The sequence below is a fragment of the Dromaius novaehollandiae genome, chromosome W (assembly GCF_036370855.1).
Source record: "Dromaius novaehollandiae isolate bDroNov1 chromosome W, bDroNov1.hap1, whole genome shotgun sequence".
Taxonomy (NCBI): domain Eukaryota; kingdom Metazoa; phylum Chordata; class Aves; order Casuariiformes; family Dromaiidae; genus Dromaius; species Dromaius novaehollandiae.
In genome coordinates this window covers 2522056-2539501 of record NC_088130.1, presented here as the reverse complement: position 1 = coordinate 2539501, position 17446 = coordinate 2522056, and the positions used below count along the sequence as shown (strand labels likewise).

The 17446-nt window shown below is 41.9% G+C and overlaps 1 protein-coding gene across 8 annotated transcripts in view; it reads left to right on the top strand.

Annotated features, from left to right (window-relative positions):
* Nucleotides 1–1855: 1855 nt before the first annotated feature.
* The window catches only part of LOC135324247 (amyloid-beta A4 precursor protein-binding family A member 1-like), a 39456-nt gene continuing 23865 nt past the window's right edge, over nucleotides 1856–17446 (top strand). For 3 of the 8 annotated variants that reach the window (XM_064500114.1, XM_064500109.1, XM_064500106.1), the window contains exons 1-2: nucleotides 1856–2075; nucleotides 2379–2467. The gene's annotated coding sequence lies outside the window, so the exon portion shown is untranslated. Of the gene's footprint in view, nucleotides 2076–2378; nucleotides 2468–6450; nucleotides 6685–17446 lie in introns of those variants that run through there. The other 5 variants (XM_064500111.1, XM_064500110.1, XM_064500107.1 and 2 more) reach the window with 5 other exon arrangements.

Sequence of the window (17446 nt, the reverse complement as noted above, 5' to 3'; positions counted from 1 at the left end):
GGAAGCTAAAGGAGTTATCAGACTCCACTTCCCATTGTTCTGTTGGCTATTAGGACACTCCTATTGGTTCTACAGCACCATCCTTGGCTCCTCCAAAGCAGGAGAGAAAGCATAATGCTGGCTAGCAGCAAGCAAGAACATGCACGTGCTTTGTATGTCTGTCCTTCCACCATACAGCCCCATGCTGAGAGGCTGCTCCCCTTCTATGAGGGATGTCCCTCCTCACCTGACCTGTTGAGGGCTGTAGGCCCTAATGTGAAGAGGGAGGAGAGAAGGAAGAGTCTCAATCCCATTGGGGCTGCCTCTGCCCTTGTACTAGTCAACTGCATAGCTCTTATGTCCACATTTCAAGAGATGTGGGAATGTTGGAAAAAAGTGATCTGGGACTGAAAAATGAGCCTGAAAAGTTGCTGTCTTAGGGGCTCCACCTGTTCAGCTTGTAGAAGAGCAGACTGAGATGTGACTTATAGGGGCAGAGGGGCACTCACATGTTGAGAGGATGATGGGGCTGTTTGACCTTGCTGACAAAGGCACAAGGAAGAAGATGGCCATTTAAAACCTTTAAGTAATATATTGCTTCCAGTGAATTAGGGTCAGTAAGTACTATTTCATCAGGGGAATTGCTTGTGTGTGAAAACCTTAACATGAGTTGCACTCTTTCCAGTCTCTGTAAGAAGTTTCTGAGCTTTTGGGGGCATGTTAGGGGCAAGGGAAAGGGGAGCTGGGTGCTGGTCACTTCTAGCCTTTCAACTCCCTTGAAGGAGGGATTTGCCTGATTTGTGTTTGTAGTCACTTCTGCACTAAGGCAATTGAAACAGCAATAAAACTTCCTGCTTCAAATGCTTCTTTGGGTGAGAGGGGCTGGGTTTTTTCCTCCATGGTATGCAGTTTGGTGTCTGATGTGGGTTCCTCTCTGCTTTCTCTGTGGCTTTAGGTGAGTTGCAGCTCGAAGTGAGCTAGTTAATGAGGTGAGCTGAGGTGCTGTAGACTTTCTCAGAAGGTGCTGTGCATGTTTGCTTGTTCCAGGTCATGCTGAAGGCTGACTTTGGGGGTCACAAGCTCAGTCTATTGGGGCACTGTGTGCTCTCCTCTTTCTGCCATATTGTCCACTAGGATCACACCTGATCAGTTCCTTGTTGTTGTATGACATTCAAGAATCTGACTGTATGGTGGTCTCTTGTTCTCTCTGCTTGTGACACTTTTTGACTACTGAAATATTTAGTCTAATTAAAGCTTTTAGCCTTCATTTAAAGGATTCAGTTGAACTTAATGACTTGAGATGTGCAGGAGGTCGGAAAGGACAGTTTGTGCTTTTGAGCCATCACTGCTTTTCTAAATAAAATAAGTACAAGTGTACATGCAAATCAGGTTAATGTGCATGTAAGTATATAGTTAACCTCCTTACAGTTCATTGCAAAATGCATTTACTTGATTTGCACAGACATCTGCAACCAATAGACTGATGCAATTACATTGTTATGCATTTTTTGGCATATGTTGTATTTTTAAGTTCAAACATGTTAACACGTGCTGTCTGGTGTCTGTGATGTGATTTGGGTTAATTTGTTATGGGCCAGAAGTAAAGCAAGCCTGTAAAAGTACATGTATGAAGCTTTCTACTGTGGATTGTTTTCCTACATGGGCAATAGTGAGGAAAGCAAGCTGCATACACACTCTTTCCCATGAGCAGTAGGATCCGGTTTAGTGCATTTGTTACTCTTGCTGTTGGAGAGTGGCTAGGAGCCTGCACCATCCCCTCTTACTGGGGGAAGGGAGTAGCTGATTTCCTGCCTGCATCAGCTGCGGCTGCCTGAGAAAACAGTTCAGCCCGCACCCCTTTTCTCAGTGCGCTAAGAGAAAGCTGGTCACGTGGAGGGAGGCGGGGTAAGGGAGGAGCAGGCTCTGCTGGTGGCTGTCAGAGTAGGAGGAGGGAGAAGATGGTGGAGCTGGAGATAGCAGCAACTGAAGGAAGGGCTTATTTCCTAGGCTTCCTGCTGTTATCTGTGCTGTCATCTTACCTGGTGTTATAATTGCTGTTCTGCCTGCTGAGGTGGTCTGCACAGAATCAAATCAAGGTATAAGGAGGCTGCTCTCTTTAGGCCTGAGCTGGATAGGGGGAGGATTGGACTGAGAATCAAATGTCCTGGGGCGGGGGGGGGGAGGGGAGGAGGAGGTCTCTGTCGGTCACAAGTGTATTTGCATTTTGTATTGATGGTAGTCGTTAAGGTTTTCTGAGGAAGGATAGGGCTCACTTAGAGTAACAGCAGGAGAGTCTAGATGGCTGCATGTAGGTTGTGTGTATGGTGCTGGAGTTATGCTATAATCTGTGATGTGTATAAACTGTGGAATGTTGTATGAGTATTCTCCTTGCCTCACAGGGTCTCTTTACAGCTAAGGATACTTCAACTGGAAAAAAAAACCCGAGGCAACAGCAGCTATCAGCATCAGAAGTACAGTGTTGTGGCAGGTACTTGATGTGTAAAGCATGCGCCAATGAAAACAGGGGAATGGAAGACAGTAGGTTGTAGGACCTCTGTGTGTGTGTATATGAGAAAAAATTTCATCTGCTTCTAAGCTGCAGTGAAAGATATAAAGACATATTAATGCCTTGGGTCCAGCTGCAAATAGTGGCTTTAACAAATAATCATGTGTATTGGGTTATTTTAATATTATTGGGAGATGCATGGAATATTACTCTACAGAGCTATTTATACCTTAATGTATTTTTTTTTTCTGCATCTCTTCTCTCATTAAAAGGGAAAGGAGAAATGGGGGTTAAGGGGAGACTAATCACTGAGCAAGTGGCATGTGGTTGCAACAGGACAAGGAGCAAAGACATCTGCAGGGGATGCTACCAGACTCCTAGTTTGTGGGAAGGGCTCAAGGGAGAGATCTATCTATCTATCTATCCATAATTGTAAGGTTCTCTGACTGTTTACTCTTCTGCTCTTCATCTCTGAGCTGGGAGAGAGAGAGAACTAGCTGTTAGTATCAAATACTAATTCTAGGAAAGGGAAACCTCTTGATCCTGGAGAAGCATCTGTATAGCTTCTGATGCAATTAGGATGTGGATAGCTTAAGCTATCTTCCTGGTTGTTGTAGCCATAAATATTTTACCTTCCCCCCCCCCCCCCCCCAGGAAGCTTAGTCATAACAGAAAACCTTGTTTCACTATCATTGCATGTAGAGCTGCATTTGGAGGAGAGAGATTGAGGACTTGGGCCTGGGCTGAAAGAAAAAATTTCTTTTTTTTTTTTTTTTTTTTTTTTTGCTTTCCATTTTTGTGGCTTTATTGGGCTGTAGAATTACAGTTTACCTTAGAGTGCATTATGGATCTGAATGTCATAGCCACTAAGAAACTAAAACAGGAAAGCTAGGAGGCATAGATGTTTCCCTGACTCTGCATATATATTAAGGATGACCTAATGTGGGTGTGGAGCAGATCAGACATGTAGCATTTATTTTTTGCTATGCATTACCTTATGCCAGGTGATAAGAATACATCCATATGGCAAGGATTTTGATTCTTCTTTTTAAACATGTCTCACAGGCTCCCAAACAGCTTGCTCCATAAAATATTTCAGTCACAATACTTAAGATTCTACTGCATTGCTGTCAAAATCTGAACTGACTGTCCCTACCTTTGCACCTTGTGCCTGTCATACCTCCAGAAACAGATATGTAATATATTATTTTCCAAATGCCAAAGATGGCAAAGAGCATTCATTTTCTAGGTGTTACAATTTAGTGATATGGAAATAACCAAAAATGAGGTGCATGTTTACCTTCTGAGTCAAAAAGGCCCCCCAAAAAGCCCACCACTGTGAATGCCCAGAAGTCTACTTATCTATTATTTTTAATCACAGTAATTTCTAATAGTACGTGTAGCTTTTCTGTCCAGCCAGTTTAAAGCATATTTTATATTTTTCAGTTTGTTTCAGTTTTTTCTCCACTTCTTAATTTTAGGTGTGGTATATTGGAGGGGAGAGAAGTGCTGTTTAGGATTACTCTTTCAGTTTTACATTTACTTTAAAACAGTTTCCATTTTTTTTTTTTTTGGTTAATGATGTTATTTACAAACGTGTAGCTATAACTTTGTAACTCCTTACATCTCTGGCAAGAGTGGGAGCACACTTCTCATTTTGTTGTTTTATAGCTGTCCCAGGGTGTATTTAGATAATAGGAAGTAATGCTTTGGAGGAGATTCTATGATACTGGATGTGATAGAGTAGTGATGTCAGAGGTGAAAATCCTGGTGTAGTCAGTTGTGCCCTGCTCACTCTTCTAGGACAGGTAAAGTGGGTATGGATTTTCTGAGGTAATATTGTTGTCCGAAAAGCGGATTCGTTGCCCGGTGTGCAATGAGCCAATAATTACACACTCAGGAGAGACATTTGTTTATTTATTTCAGAGTTGCACAAGCCTGAGTGCTCGGTGGTTTTCCACAAATCGAGCACACCCCCCCCCCAACTTTTCAGGTAGCATTTATACAATCAAATTTGCCATATTTGTGACTTCCTTCCTCTCTCACACTGATTGGTTAATGATTTCTTCACATTTCCCTGGGTCCCACCCCTGCTTCTCAAGGTCCTGGTCAATTAATTAACACTGCCCCAGCTGGGTCAGTAGGTGTTATCTTCCAAGGCCCTGAGGAAGAAGACATAATCCAGACCCCTTAATCAGCACTGTTTCAACAGTGAGAGGAAGCTTTTTGCTTCCCAAGGTCTTGGCGCCCAAACAGGCCTTATTTCTCAGCCTTGGCATCCTCCCTTCTGGAGAGTGGGGCACAGGAATGCAGACTGCTTGTAACTCCCTTATCTTTCCAGCCTGCACCAGCTCTGAGGCCCTTTCTTACCGCACTAGGAGCGCAGCCTAAGGCTTCAGCAAATTTAGCTACTTATGCTAAGCAAGTGTGCGGCTACTCATGCTAAGCAAATTCTGCCTAAGATAGAAGTTATCCAAATCTACCTACTTCAAACATTCTTTCTGAGCTTCTCAGGGTTGTCTTGTAACAATTCCCCCCTTTGAGACTTATATGATCATTTTCATATTAGTCTCACTCTTTTAAAATCTTTCCCATATTAGTTTCGTATAACACTTAGAAATACATTGAATCACTACATAAACGCATACAAAAACTACTAACACCATTCCCAAAATTGTTAAACATTTTTTAACCCATGAGCTCACATCAGGGAACCAGGAAGTCAACCATTTCCATGTTTCTTCAAATCCGAAAGAAGTATCATCTTTCTGAACCTCATGTAAGATTTCAGTCTGCTTCCATATTTCATTTAGATCGGTAGAAATTCTCCCGCTTTGATCCACATATACACAGCAACTAGTATTTATTACTGTATGTACTCCTCCCTGAGATGCCAATAACATATCTAGAGCCATCCTGTTTTGGGTACTTATTTTAGCAATTTCTGAAACCTCCTCTTGTAAAGCTGCAATGGCATCAGAGGTTTTATTCCCTATTTTTTCAATAACTGCTGAAATATTTACTATTGCTTTTTCAAGTTCACTCACTCCCAGTTGTGGAAACAGCCACCTTACGAATGACTGAAACCTAGTAGGTCGATCTATTAAAGGATTATTGACCCTCTTTTGTCTCCTCATGAATGTTCTTAGCCAGGATTTTTGATATTTATTACTCAGTTCTTTTCTTATAGTAACATTAGGGATTATCGCCCCTAAAGTACATGCCCCTGACCAATTAGGAGGTAGCACTTTTCGTGCCTTGTTCCCACACAACCAATACCATCCACTACCTTTCGGAACACGCCACCCATTTAGCTCCTTACTTGGCCACTTATAACCTATTTCAGGTATATGAGAGCAATTTTTATAACCTCCTACCTTAATGGCTCCAGTACAGTTGATCAGCTGCTTTCCATAGGGTACAGTTTTTTTCCCACCATCTATTACTATTATTACATCTTCGGATACATTGATAATAATCTCCTGTCACACTCTGGACTTCCCATTCCTGTTCGGTTGTTTCATCATATTTCGTTTGATCACTATCATTTCTTATCTGCCTCAAATTCCATAAAGGAAAAATTAAGAGGCACTCCAATTAGGGGGAAGCCCTTGTTGGAATGTTCAGGGAAGTGGGTACACACCCAGCAATTCTTCTGGTTAACTATCTTCATAGATTTCGTAATTACTTCCAAATGGAGATTATGGCTCCAAAATCCTTCCTGATTCCCTTTAATTGTTTGGCTCAGGTAACTTAGAAAAACTAACCACCACATTTCTCCCCTGGTTATTTGGGAGAACATCATTTTTACACAGATACCGTAACAACAATATTAACCCTATTCCTAACAAACAGATTAAAGCAATTCTTTCCTGAATACAATCTAAATTTAAAACCGATTCGCTTCCAATACAACTCATATATCTTTATATATTTTTAACTTTAAAGGTTGAACTTGTTCGGCTTTCCACGTCTCTCGAGGTACTGCTTTCACTCAGGTGTAGTGGATCCAGGAATCAATTCCCTGCAGTTTCACAGCAGTATTTGTTGTTAGCAGTACAAGATACGGTCCCCTCCACTTTTCTACCAATGGCTCGTCCTTCCAGGTCCGAAGATACACTTGATCTCCCGGCTGGAATGAATGTACAGGTGAATCTAAAAGTACAGGAGATCTTAACTGGATGTACCTACGGAGAGAAGTAAGAACCTTTGCCATAGACAAGAGATAATCACTTAAAATTTGATCGCCCTTAATGTGCATTTGAATTTCATTTCCAGTTAAATTTACAGTGTAAGGTTTACCATACAGAATCTCAAATGGACTAACTTTCTCCCTAACCCTTGGGGTTATTCTGATTCTTAATAATGCCAGAGGTAAAACATCAGTCCATTTCATCTGAGTCTCCTGACACAATTTCCCTCTCTGTCTCTTAATTGTTTGATTCATTCTTTCCACTTTTCCACTGGATTGTGGCCTCCAGGGGGTATGTAAGTCCCATTTAATTTGTAGTATTTTTGAGATTTGTTGTACTATTTCTGCTATAAAATGAGGTCCTCTATCTGAAGAAAACCCTTCTGGTACCCCAAATCTTGGTATAATTTCTTTTAATAACATTTTACTACCTCCCTGGCTTTATTGGTACGACATGGGAAAGCTTCAGGCCATCCTGAAAAGGTGTCAAAAATTACAAACAAATATTTATATCCATTACATTTTGGTAATTCAGAAAAATCAATTTGCCAGTAATCCCCAGGCATGAAGCCCCTTTGTACTTCCCCTGGGGGGGGCTTCTTCTGAAACACTTTAGTCCATTTTCCCTCTGATAATTCCAGAGCCCGGGCTAAAGCAATCAGTTCTGCTTTCTGGGCTGATGTATTTGCTGGTAGCGATCTTGCTTCGATTTCTCCTTCCAAAGTGACAACAGCGTATCCAGCCCTTCTTTCTCCCTTTATTATAAATCTGCTCCCATTGGTAAATAATTCGCAGTCTGGATTCTGCAATGGAACATCTCTCAAATCTGGACGGCTGGAATATACTCCCTCAATAGTTTGCAGACAGTCATGAGCCAACCTCCCCCTTCATGAAATGGTAATAAAGATGCCGGATTAGGGGTATTAGACACCTTCATGGTTACATCTTCTTGCTCAAGTATCACTGCCTGGTACTGCACCATCCTACTCGGGGATAACCAGTGATGCCCTTTTTGTTCTAAAACTGCTGCAACAGCATGTGGCACATAAACAGTCACCTTTTGTCCCAATGTCAATTTTCGTGCCTCTTGTATTAACATCACAGCAGCTGCAACTGCTCTGAGGCATCCTGGCCACCCTGCACTCACTTTATCCAGCTGTCTTGAAAAGTAAGCCACAGGTCTTTTCCAATTTCCTAAAGTCTGTACAAGCACTCCCAAAGCCTGGTGCCCTCTCTCATGTACATAAAGGTTTTTTTGTTGTTGTTGTTGTTTTTTTTGTTTTGTTTTGTTTTTTTTTTTTAAACAGGCAGGATTGGAGTATTGTACTTGGATTGACATTCTCGCAACAGTCCATACTTTAAGAAATTATTAATCATAGGCTCCAGTCCAACACGGGCCTCTAACTTCATGGGATACTGTTTTCGCCTTACCGGTTTAGCTCCTTGTTTTAATTCCACCTTTACCGGTTCTGCACATCTGGCTCTTCCAGGTTTCTCCGTTGCCCACACAAAAGGGATTACTGCATCCATTACTTCAGAGGGAATTTCGCTTGGTCCATCCTCCACCTGTTCGGAATCCAGTGCTTTCTGCAACATATATGCTTGTGCCTTCCAGGCGTTACTTTGTGGAATGTGCACCTTAACTTTGTTTTGATCAAAGGTTATCTGTGCCCCCAGTTTATTCAGTAAATCCCTCCCCATTAGGGGTAATGGGCATTCTGGCATGTATAAGAATTCATGTGTTAACACCCTGTTTCCTATTTCACATTTAATTGGTTGACAGAAAGGTTTGACCTCTCGCTTTCCCGTGGCTCCAATTACTGGCATAGAGAATTTACTCATTGGTCCCTTACAGCTATTTAGTACTGAATATGCTGCTCCAGTGTCTACTAAAAATTTAACTGTTTCGTTCCCCAGCTTTACTGAAACCAGGGGTTCGGCTGGGGAATCCAATTCCTCAACCCCTGGTCCCCATCAGTCTGAATCCTCTGTACCAATCATGAGCAAATCTGCCTCTGGAACAGATGCAGACTGAGGCTTCCAATGATCTGTTTGTCTCTTCGGGCACTCATTTTTCCAGTGCCCCTTCCCCCTGCAAATTGCACACTGATCTCTCCTCAGTGGAATTCTATTTCCCAAATTCCCTCCTACTCTATGCCCTCTTCCATGTCCTTGTCCTTTCGGAAAACCCCTTCCCTGAGAGGGAGTTTGTGCCTGGGCAAATGCAGTTGCCAAGATTGCAGCATTTTGCCTCTTATCTTTCAGTTTCTCCTTTTGTTTTTCCTTTCTCTCTACTTCTTCCCTGTTATTGTACACCTTATATGCTATTTCTATTAATTGCAATATTGACATCCCCAACATACCATCTACTTTCTGAAGCTTTCTCCTTATATCTGGTGCTGACTGTCCTACAAATAATGTAGTAAAAGTCATTTTATTTGCTTCGTCCTCGGGATCCAAGTCTGTCCATTTTCGGGCAGTTTCACATAACCGCTCGTAAAATGCAGAGGGATCCTCATTCTTACCCTGTGCGACTTGATATAGTTTTGCAATATTTTTGGGCCTAGGTACTCCATGCTTTACCCCATATAATATTAACTGTTGGTACTGTTTAGTCATTAACCTGCCTGCCCCTGTGTTTTGATCCCAATCCGGTTCCTGGGCCGGCATAAAACGGTCTGGTCCGTCTCTGGCATTTTGTCTTTCATTCTCCTCTTGAGCTTTGTCTAATACCATTCTTTTCTCCTCAGGTGCAAGCAAAGTATTTAAAAGCACCTGTAAATCCTGCCAATCTGGATTATGATTCTCAATTATCATTTTAAAGGATTGATACATCTTCTCTGGATTTTCTCGGTACAACCCGGCAGACTCCTTCCAATTCATTAAATCTGTAGTTGAAAAAGGGACCTTCACATACACAGGCATCCCGTCTGGTCCGACTGCTTGACGCAGCGGGGCCTGAATCGCGGGATGTTTAGCCCGAGTAGCCCGAGTTCTGCCTGCAATCGGGCTACATGTCTCACTTCCCTTATTTCTGCTATCAACACTATCTTGATCTCTTTCCGGAGAGACCAATAATTGTACATCCTCTTCCTCATCACCCACTTTTAAACATCTTTTCCCAATGCTACAAGCAGAGCAAGACCGAGGCATTTTCTCTTTGTTTCCCATCATCATTAACACATTTGAGTCAGAGATCAATAGCTTACATTTTTTTTTCTAGTTTCATGATCATTTCTCAGAGAGAAGAACAAATCTACATATGGGACCTCATCCCATTTGTTCTGTCTTCTGCAAAACAACATAAGTTGCAAGATTGTATTATAGTTTAGCATTCCCATTTCTGGCCATTTTTCCTCATCCTCCAGTTTATACATTGGCCACCACTGAGTACAGTATTCCTTTAATTTTCTCCTTGTTAAAGGATTCCCACCAAACTTACTCCAATGTTTCAGGATGCATCCTAAAGGAGAACAGGAGGATACCCCCACAGATTGTCCTGTTCCCATATTATTACCCTTAAAAGAACGTTCTTACCAATTACGCTTTCGTACACTCCAGTCGTCACTGTCCAAACGTGTACAAAGCTTTCCTTTGGTTACCACAACCAACTACCCTTGTATCATACCCTTTATGCAATGTCTCTTAATAATTACTGCGTTGCACCTTTGAGTCGCTTACCTGTTCCGACCAGGGAGGGTGCTCACGGAGTCCCCGAACAAAACGGTCGGTGCGCGCTGGAGTCCGATGAGCAGTGTCTCCCCGCCGGGAACTGGCAAGACGATCCGGGCAAGGCTTTACAGCGAGAGTCCCACCTGGGTCGCCAGAAAACTGTTGTCCGAAAAGCGGATTCGTTGCCCGGTGTGCAATGAGCCAATAATTACACACTCAGGAGAGACATTTGTTTATTTATTTCAGAGTTGCGCAAGCCTGGGTGCTCGGTGGTTTTCCACAAATCGAGCACCCCCCCCCCCCCCCCAACTTTTCAGGTAGCATTTATACAATCAAATTTGCCATATTTGTGACTTCCTTCCTCTTATTTGCCATATTTGTGACTTCCTTCCTCTTTTACACTGATTGGTTAATGATTTCTTCACATTTCCCTGGGTCCCACCCCTGCTTCTCAAGGTCCTGGTCAATTAATTAACACTGCCCCAGCTGGGTCAGTAGGTGTTATCTCCCAAGGCCCTGAGGAAGAAGACATAATCCAGACCCCTTAATCAGCACTGTTTCAACAGTGAGAGGAAGCTTTTTGCTTCCCAAGGTCCTGGCGCCCAAACAGGCCTTATTTCCCAGCCTTGGCATCCTCCCTTTCGGAGAGTGGGGCACAGGAATGCAGACTGCTTGTAACTCCCTTATCTTTCCAGCCTGCACCAGCTCTGAGGCCTTTTCTTACCGCACTAGGAGCGCGGCCTAAGGCTTCAGCAAATTTAGCTACTTATGCTAAGCAAGTGTGCGGCTACTCATGCTAAGCAAATTCTACCTAAGATAGAAGTTATCCAAATCTACCTACTTCAAACATTCTTTCTGAGCTTCTCAGGGTTGTCTTGTAACAATATGAAATATTTCATATTGAAATATGAAAGTCTTGTTTGTTATGTGTGGATATTAAGAATCCATAATGCTTTTAATAGAGATCTTACTACTAATTTCTAGGCTAAACTTTGTGGGAATCTAACCAAGAAACAGTAATTAAAAGTATGGCTTATCTGAATGGATTTTAATGGGACAAGGGATTGATCTCTTTCTTTGTTAGTTTAAGCCATAGGCATACAATATTGCTTTTTCTTAATTTAAGAAAAATCAAGCTATAAAAGCCTGCAGCATGATAATTATGTTTGCCTATGAAATGTTCTTAGCCTTCTGTTGTTGCAAGTAGTACCTACTAGAGCAGACATGAAAGACAGGGGTGTGTGTGGGGGAAATAGCATCTCTTATTCAGCTTTTTATTTCCTGTATTTAACAGGACACTGCATGTGGTCACTTGTAGTGCTTTAGTTGTGTGCCTTTGTTTATGGCAAATAAAATACTTGCCATGTTTGCTGATGGCAAAATTGGGGAAAGGGGATATTAAACCCAAAAATATTAGATAGCAGAAGTAATATGTACTCATTCCTGTGTTGCTGCATCAATGCAAGGGCAGGATTAGAACCTAAAACAAGTTCTCACCTTAAAAAAACGTTTATAGATTAAGTCTTTGGAGTCCTTCAGACTGACAAAATCAAAATAGAGGCTAAAACTTGACTCTAATCTTTGTGCCTAGGTATCATAAGCCAGTTTTTCCTTTGTACATGAATAGCTCTATTGCCTGTAGTTATTCTTGTTTCTCACTAGACTTGGCATGAGAAGAATCCCCTTCCCCCCTCCCCCCCTCCCCCCCCCCAAAAAAGAGGGGGAGGTGTTCCTGATGGCTTCATGTATGTTGCCTGTAGGCAGTGCAGCATAATTGAGGTGGAACTTCCTACAAGATCCTGTCAGCATAGATATAAGTCAAACTCTTGATGTTATAGTACCACACTTTTAATGTGGTTTTCTTATTTCAGTGGAAGCTGAAAACGTAATGCAAGATTGTCAGAGGCCAGCACTCTCTGACCAGGTTCTCTTAGATATTCCACACACAGAGAGTGCAACGTTTAATATAAAAGTTTACTTTGAAGGTATTTGATGTTGTACAGGGTTTTTGATTTAGCAGAGTGATCCAGCAATATACCGAAATCACAATACAAGTGTATACACTTATACAGTTCAATCACAGTACCAATGTGATCGCCATTACTGGTCTCTATAATATGCTCACCGTCACAATGCTGGGTGTCCCCAAGAAGGAATACGTGGGTTGAAGCCAGCCCAAGCCCATTGCTCTCTTCAAAATTCCTTTGGTAGTTGTTGAGGTTTTATACTCTGTGTTGGGCTGAGCCACGTATACACTTCCCTCATGCTGGTCTGGCTAATTCAGGGAGACATTCACATTATTTTGATAAACTTGGGAAGAAACATTTACACCTGGTCCAATTAACAGATATGGCTGCTTATCTAAAACAAAGGCCACCCTCTGGTCCCCCTTGTGTTGAGATAAAGTCAGCTCTGTACAACAGCAAGGACTAACGAGCTGCATCCACACTGTTCCTGAGCTTCATGGGGCACCTCACCCTCTGAGCCTTCTCCCATTGTAGGGGTTATTGGTCAGTCACAGAGATCTAGCAAGTTATTCTCTGATCATTTATTTCTAATGTAGGGGAGCTGCTGCTACTACTATTATCGCCATTAAGAAAGTAGCATCCTGCCCTTTCTGCTGAAGGGCTGGGTTACCCTAAACCAGGTCATTTTACTGTCATAGGGTCATGTCCTACAAAGTATTTTCTAGTGCTTTCTTATTGGAGGAACTTTCCATGGTCTAAAAAGTCTGTATAAGCAAGCATTGCTGATAATCAGTGGGGTTACTAGCTTCCTTTCTGAGGTATGTAAAAGGAATGAGAGAGAAGTATTTAAAACAATAGTCTAGATGAGGTAGACCAGGAACTTCTGGTTTTGGTATCTCATAGTGAAAGGAGGCAATGAGATTCTGTGAAATTAAGACAATTAAAAAAGCAAATATTTTAGAGATGTGACTTCCATGTCTCTGGCTGCTCTCTCTCCATGCTGTCATTTGAAGAATAAATAGATAATCCAAGAACAAAAGCTTGCTCATAAGTTAGTGGTTAAGCAACATTTGTATTCAGCTATTTTTTTTTAGTGAGCAGTTTAATAAAACCTATTCTCTGTAGATAAAAGACCACCTTATCCCACAGAGTAGAAAAACGGAATTAAGAAGCGGGAGACTTCCAAATAAAAGCTGTGGGGAAAGGTCATGGCAAATAAGTAGTGTACCCCTGAGGTTTTGGCTGAATCCTTTTAAGTGATAATTTGCCTTCTCAATTAATCGTATTATTCTAAACTTCTGTGACATCCTCTTTGAGCACTGAGAGCATCCCTTCTGAATTTGATGTTCAGACTTTCAGCTGTAAAAGAGAAGTGTCAGGATAGCAGATCTGTGGAGTCTATATGGGGGGGGGGGGTTGGTTGTGGTTGTTGTGGTTGTTGTGGTTGTTGTTGCCTTGAAGAACTGCTTTTCTGTGTGTGTGCTTGAGGTAACAGATTGATATCCAGGAGATCTAGGTTTGATTCCCTGCATCAATCTGGTTAAATCATTGAATTTCTCTAATCACTTTTATCTTTTGCAGGTAGTAAAATAAGGTTTCTGTTCTTTCTGCTTCTGCCGTTCTAGAATCAATAAGTGTTTCATCAAAATCTTGTTTGAGAAGAAATGCCTTTTTCTGAAAACTTGTTTTTAATTGTGGGGCTTGGGGAGAGCAGGAGATGAAGGTTAGGGTAAAAGAAGGTAATTTTGAAGGGGAGAAGAGAAATCCAAATGTGATGAGTAGTTTTTAATATACAGTACATCAAAACATTCTGGAAGCAAATCTAATTGCTTTATTAATGTTGAGCTGGTATCTGTAATTAGCTATTGAACTGATGATTTCTGGTTGTGTAGTGTTCCCACCCCCCTGAGCTTCCTCTTGCTCGTAGAGTGGAAAAAGAAAATAAACTTTTTTTTTTATCACTGCTGTGTATAAAGCAGTTACTGAATTGACCTGATCTGAGGTGAAGAATATATCCTTTGAACCTGCAGAAAAGGCTACAACTATCAAAAGTGGTTTAATATTTCTGCTAAACTTAGTTCCAGGAAAAGTAAGTAAAACTGACTGAAATGAACTGTAGAAGAGGCTTTTGGAAAACAACCAACCCTCTTCCCCCACTTCTTGCAAGAGAAGAACTTTTAAAAGACTATGATGTGTTAGTTCCACATATTGCAACTTATTGTGGACACCCCCCCAAAAAAAAGTTATACCAGACTGGCGGGCTTTGGCACACTTTATTCAACCACCTCTTGTTGACTAGCAGAGGTGGCAAGTATTTGTCTAGTGACAGGAACCATGGGATATTTAATACTTTTACAAGTTATATTATTTATAGGGTTAAGTAGTATTATAGCAGAAGGAATCAAAAAGGGGGAAGGAAATATTGGAAAGAGGGAGGTGAAGGAGGGCCAAAAGTATTAGATTCCCCTTCATAGGGAAGTGGGGCTGAGTGTTGTATATGTTGTCCTTTATAAAGGTTTATAGGTTTTGTGTGTGTGTGTGTGTATTTAAAAAAAAAAAAAAAAACAAAACTCAGTCTGGATGCTTGGTTCTGTATAAGTTGGGGACATCCTTTTGCAATTGTTTATTTTCCTTTTGTAACAGGTTTTCTCAAATTCCAGGCAGCAGTTTGCAGAGAGCTCAGATTCTGGGTCTCTGCCTGCTTTATGGCTGTGGCTTAATAATTCTGGTGTTCTATTACTTTCAAGAGACCCTGAACATACTCCTTCAAGTGAATGTTACACAGTTTGGTCACAAACTAATGCTTTGGGCACACTCGCAAAAGTAGCAGTCCCTTCCTTGCATAAGGGTTCTATACTTGCTGTTCCCTGTTTGTGACAACAGATGTTAAGGAGCGGCCAAATGCTGTGGGCTTTGTTTTAGGGGAATCCCTCCCCTTGCAGCCTGCTGGGACTGCTGCTTTTCCCAGGTCTGAGCATAAATTCCCAATAGGCACAGGCATGGCCAACACAGATGGAAGAGCAGTGCTTTTACAGGCACCACATACACAACATAAACATGGACAATACAAATGCCCTGACCTTCTTATGTGCTGGCTAATCAGATTCAGTGATGGCTAGCAGATTTCATGTACACAAATGCATACATCTTTGGTAGCTTTTTGTACTCCTTGGCTCCTGCTCAGAAACAGGATGCTAGATACTGCAGTATATCTGCATACTATTCACCTGGCACCCTGAAACAAGTGTTGGCCCTAACTAACTGGGTTGCAATCCCAACTGCCTGGTTACAAATGCTGCAGCGCTCTGCATCTGACTATGTTATGGGGATATACTTTTTTTTTGGGGGGGGGGGGAACCATTGGTATCTCTCACATCATGTAGACCACACTTGCACCTGACAAATGATCCTACCTAATAGAGTCACATGCAAGCACTTGTTCCTGATAGGTGTGCTCACAACAAACAAAAGAAAATAAATTTCTGTTTAAATGCCTATACTTGGCTTATGAACAGACAGGGTCTCAAACAAGCATGCTGAGGGCTGGGGTCCTACTCAGGTTGTCAAAACCCAGTATGGCTTGGGTTGTACACTCAATACACAACAGAAAAAAATCCCCGCAAATGCATTTGGTGTGCAAAAGAATAGAATTCCCTGCAAACAAGGACACCTAATATTTAAAAAAAGGAGTGTTCAATACCACTGATATTTAATATACAAAAGAAGGGGATTGCTCAGCATCAGGAAGATGCTCTTGCCTGCATTCTTAACTAGATGTCACAAAGGCATTTAAGGGCAAGGTAGCAGCAAGAACAGAACCATGCCACTTGGTGATATGAGTTGTGTGGGGATTTTTTTTGTTGTTTTGTTTTTAAGTTTGATGGGTATAGTGGGGGGGGGATAATGATTTCTATCCTAAGATTTCTCTTCTATAATGCTTGTACACTTCACGCTTGCACTAATCTAGCCCTCCTCCCTCTCTGGTCCAGTTTAGATAGGCACTATGGACCGAGGGGAACTGGATGCTCATTCTGATCACTTGATGTCTCTGGAGCCTCGCTGGTGGCCTGGCCATTATGCATAACAGTTCCACAGCAGGCTCAGAATTCTATGTGGTGTCAGACCTCTGTGTATGGATGTTATATATATATATATATATATATATATATATGGATGTATATATTGCTTCTAAACTTAGGGTAGTTGGCATAAGCTGCCAGTGGCTTCATTGGTTGCATCACACCACACCGATTTCTTTGACTTCCTCCATATCTAAGGCCACTTAGCAGTTGTTACCTGGGTTGCTATCTGGTCTCCTGCCCTAAATGTTCTAAGGATGTAAAGTTAAGAGTTTCTGTTCTTTGTTTCTTTCCTGTGCGTGCCTAAACCATTAAAGCAGGGTGGATGTAGCCCGGAGCTTTTGGGTAAGCTTCCTCCATAACAGTTACAGAATCACAGAATAGTTGAGGTTGGAAGGGACCTCTGGAGATCATCTGGTCCAACCCCCCTGCACAAAGCAGGGTCAGCTAGAGCAGGTTGCTCAGGACCTTGTCATCAGGTTTTGAATATCTCCAAGGATGGAGACTCCACAATCTCTCTGGGCAACCTGGTGCAGTGTTTGACCACCCTCACAGTATAAAAGTTTTTCTTGTGTATAAATGGAATTTCCTGTGTTTCAATTTGTGCCCATTGCCTCTTGTCCTGTCACTGGGCACCACTGAGAAGAGTCTGGCTGCCACTTCTTTACTCCCCTCCCATCAGGTATGCAGGATAAGTTCCCCCCCCCGAGCCTTCTCTTCCCCAGGCTGAACAGACCCAGCCCCCTCAGCCTCTCCTAAGTTGGATGCTATAATTTCATAATTGTCTTTGTGGCCCTTTGCTGGACTCACTCCGATATAATTATCTGTGTTTTGTTTGTTTTCTCAGTGCATACCAGAATCATCTAATGAGTTAGAGCTGGGCAGATGTAGTTAAGGTTTTATTTTATCTGGGCAATATTTTTGGGAAAGCTTCTCACCATGACAATGGCAACAATGCTTTTCTCCTTGTGGAGTTTTGAATGAATCTTTTATTTGGGACAGACTTCAAAGAAAGAGAAAAGGCAATTTGGTATGTTAATGTGACATCAGT